Here is a 4,728-nt window from a genome sequence, read left to right on the forward strand (position 1 = left end):
GCTTCTTCTATTTCATTTTGCTCATTTTCATCTAGATGTTCATATAAATTTGACACATTTTTCAAAATAACATCTTTTGTTACCTCATCAATTAACTCTACACAAGTCATATTACTAGATTCAGTTTCTTCATCACCCTTTTTCTTCTTCTTGCTTGGGGTTGCAGGGGCAGATGGAACTGGTTTCCTCTTCTAAGTAGTTTTCCTTGCCAGAGGTGTGGGTGCAGTAGGCTTTGTCATTTTTCTTACTAGCTTCCTCCTTGGCTCCACCTTCTTTTCCTCTACCGGAGGCTTGTCAGCTTTCTTCCTTTGTACCCTTCTGAATGCAAGAGGTTGATTATCCTCTGTATTAGAATCATAAGTGATAGGAGAAATGAAAGTTTTAGTCCTTTTTGCCTCAGGAGCACTAGCCGTTGCTGGTTGATCTACTAGTTTAGATCCAGAATCTAGTTCTGTATCTATCCTGTGGATAACATTTTGAACGAAGGCACACATTTTGTCTATTTTGTTTTCTCTTATTTTCTTATTGAAGCCAATTTTAACTTCAAGAGCCTTCTCCTCTACAGTGCCAAAATGTTCAGTCTTATCATCTATTGGAGCATCAAGCAACATTTTTGCATAAAGTTCCAAGATGTTGTCATCAACTTCATATCCCAATTCAGTGACCCATATGGTTCTTGGTTCCACTGCTTCCATGAGGGTCTCATCTATTTTTACCATGAAGCAGATATCAGTGGAGTATTTCTCCATAATATGCATGGAGATCCTCTCCCTCAGTCTCATATTCTCTTGGAAAGATTTAAAGAAGCCCCATAGCTTCTCATCCCTATTTTTGCCAAGAACGGTGATTACATCTTTAATTTGCATGCCTATCGGTATGTCATGAGCCTAAAATTTCTTTCCCAAACTTGGTAGCTCATTCATGAAATATAAAATCAAGCAGACAATAAGATTGCCAAACCGAAATGTCCCTTTCTTGACACCTTTGATCTTGCCAAGATTTAACATTAATTCAGTTCTTAACCATTCACAAAAATCATACTTTCCTTAATTCATTAACATTTGGTATGCAACATGGATACATGAACTAGAAATAGAGTTCAATCGACTTGATTGTGTTACCTTGTAGTCGATGATCATGCTAGAAAATTTCACATCTCTATCTTTGATGGTGCTGACCCTCATCGATCTTCCATCATGGGTTGCATCGGTGAGCTTTTCAACCTCAGCGTCGGAGATCTTCTTCCCTGGTTCCTGTCCAACTTTGGGTAAGCTCGTGACTACTTGAATTACTTCTTTGGTGATCATGTAAGGCCAATCCAACCAGATGAGTTCATTGTGGACCCTGCTAAGAGAATATCTAATCATTTCATCTTTGAATTCTGGTATATACAGGATTCTGGTTAACCCTAGGTCTTCAATGATTTGATATTCCAGCTTAATTGTTCTGGAGCTGTCTAGTATCACAGATTAATACATTCCCTTGATCTCCTTAGTGCCTAAATCCTCCAAGGTGCAGTGAATATAGGTCCTGACATCTTCTACATAAACTACGCCATCACGAACCCTCGAGAATGCGCCAGTAGAGTTTACCTTCTTTGCTATTTCAGGAACTTCCTTAAAAATAAGTTTGAGCCTATCCTTAACCTCAACAATAGTGGGATTTACAATGAAAGTAGGAGCAGATGAAGATCCAGATGCCATTTCAAATAAATACTTGGATAACGATCGTCGGTTTGAAAGATCTTGATAACTGTTGGAAATCTTTTCAGAATGCCTTTGCTTGCTCTTGATTGCTTGAGATTCACCTTTTCTTTGCTTTGGTTTTCTCGAGTACTGGGTGAGTTAAAATGAGTCCATTTTCCCTTTTTATTAGTGAGTAAACCCTAATCCTTTACTGTCATAAATGCTTAGCAATGTACCTTGCTACCGGATGTTGGTTTCACAATTTTATGTCTGGTAAACCTTCATCAATGATCAATACAACTCTCCAGATCTCTTTCCAGATTTATTCCGGGGAATATACAAGAATTGAAATGAATTTGCCAACCCCTAAGGCATATGCCTCAGTTACCAGTTGAATTTCCTGTCGGTGCAGGAATGCTCTGTTCTAGCGGTGGAGTTACTGGTGCAATTTCTGGTGTAGTTGGATCTCCACTTGGTCCTTCAGAATTTCTTATCCATCTCTTGGTGTGATCATGTTGTATTTCATCTACCTTATACTTTCCTTTCTCATTTTCTCTGTCATTGCTAACCGGTTTAGTCTTTCTTTTGTAGTACTTAGCAATATGACCTATTTTGTTGCATGCAAAACATGTAACATTGTTCTTTTGAATTATTTTGCCATATCTGGTGTCATTCCTTGATCTAGATTGATTAGCCAAATGTCCAAACTTTTCACATGCATGACACCTAACATTCATTCTACAATCTTCTGACTTATGACCATTATTCTTGTAATTTGTGCATTGATTGGGAACTGAATTGTAGTTTTGATTTTCTCTATTTCTACATTGTTTAGCCATATGCCCAAATTTATTACAAACAAAGCATCTACCATTGAATTTATAAGCATTATATTGCCTTATTGGTTTCCTCTGGTCTGACGACTTCTGCATACTGGTTGTCTGATCTTCATTTGCAGTACTAGAGCTTTCACCTTGTACAAATCCAAGTCCTCTAGAATCATCACTCTGCTTTTGTCTTTTCAATAAATCATCCAACTATGCAGCATTGACCCGAAATTTTTCTTTATACTCACTTGTAGTAGTCAAATCATTTCTCAGAGTTATTATTTGTCTCTCAAGCTCTTGTTCATTATTCCGGGATTGTACCAAATTAGTTTTCAACATATCATTCTCATGAGCCTGTCTGCCACATTCTTCAAATTTGTTCTTCAGAGATACATCAAGATTTTCTTCCTTCTTCTTTTTGTTCTCAATTTCTTTTGACATCCTCATAGTCAGGTCTTGCATTTCATTCTTCATGAGCATGTTTGCTTGACTCAACTTCTAACATTATTCTTTAAGTGCATTTTTCTCTTCATCATCCCAGTTTTGCAAAAGTTCCTTCCTCATAGCTTGAGTTGATGATTAACTTGTTAGAGTATTCGGATATTTACTTGATTAATTAAACAACTTTGTTTAATTATTTAAGCTCCCTTTATCTCTTTTACACTTAAGCTAACTTTAGGTGCATAATGATTTATTCTTTTATTAATTATTATGTGCAAACCTAGGTTTTCCTTTTTAGGGTTTCTTGACCTATTAGAGGTTATTCTTTTCATTGTATTGTAAGGATTATCACATTACACATTTTTGTGAATATTGAGCTCTCATCTTTTTGAGCATATTTTCTGTGTATTTGTTTTATCTATTATTTGCTTCCTTTCTTCTCCTTGTAACAGGTTATTCAGCTTGCAGAGATCATTTGGGCTTCTGTGGTGTTGTGTTTCTCAACTCTCACATGGTATCAAAGCTTCAGATCTGCAGCTATCTATTCTTGTTTTGAGAATTTTTGCATTGGAAGCAGATATGGGGTTTCAGGAAGTTTTTCTTTTGTACTTAGGGATAGGCCTTTTTTCTGAGCACTTTAGGCCTAAACGGACCTCACCATTGTGCTCAAAAGGTCCAAAAACACCTATCGTCATATAAAACTTGACCATTTTTGGCTCCTGAGCTTCTGGGAGTATTTTTTCTCCAGTACCAGGTCGTACGGCCCTGACACGCAGTTCGAAATTTTTTTTTTCAAAAAAATATTTTTTTGCCTTTTTATGGCATGCAGGCCGATTTTGAGGTTTTTTCTGGAAAAATAATTTTTTTTTGTTTTAGGGGGTTTCCCCATGGTACGCTGGGTACCGTGGGCCCCCCTGCCATCCTGTAGGAGCGTCACCGTTGTTAGCGCAGGCTCGAGCCTCATTGCCTGCTGGCCTCCGGCCGTCGCCGATGCCTTCTGGCCTCACTGTCGCAGCCCCTCCCCGACCCCCACTTGCGGCCCTTCTCCCCATCGCAGCACCCCGACCCCCGCCGGCCCCGCCTCCTCGTCGGCCTCCTTGATGCTCGCCGCCACAGCGTCCCGTGCCCCGCGCCGTCGGCACCAGCCCTGCTACTGCCGGAACCCCTCCACTTGGCCGCCACTATTGTTTCTCCATCGCCCAGCCACTGGCACACCACCCGCCAGCCACTGGAGCGCCGCCCACTGGCCACCTCTGCCAGGCTCCTGCCACCGGACCTCCTCCCTCTTGTCTTTTTAAGGGGGGGTTCATTTTTTGGCCATATCTTGAGCATACAGAGTCATTTTTTTGAAAACAAATAGGCGTTGGAAAGCTGGTTCCGAGCCAGACCTCGTGATGTTGGAATTTGTTTCCAATTTTGCTGTTTGACTATGTTTTTTCCAGTCAAAGTAGGGTCTCATTTCTGCACTCTAGGAGCCATAGAATGAGCATCTGAACTCCATTTTTTGAAAACTTTATGTCGTTGGAAATATTTTCCTATGTACTTTCCACCCATATGAGTTTTCTTTCCAGTTTCTGCTCCAAGAATGTTTTCTTTAGTTTTTTGCTTTTTCAGCACTCTATGGATATCTTGGTTGTTTTAGGTCCTGGGATCTCTTCTTTGAGTGGGATGTCTCTATTTTGGTTCTCCTTTCTATTTCCAGTCTTCTTCTCAATGTAGATTCTTTTATGCAAATACACTGAGATAAAGTGCCATCATGCATTATTTACTTGGGA

This window comes from Cryptomeria japonica, chromosome 3, assembly GCF_030272615.1.
Source record: "Cryptomeria japonica chromosome 3, Sugi_1.0, whole genome shotgun sequence".
In the NCBI taxonomy this organism is placed as follows: Eukaryota; Viridiplantae; Streptophyta; class Pinopsida; order Cupressales; family Cupressaceae; genus Cryptomeria; species Cryptomeria japonica.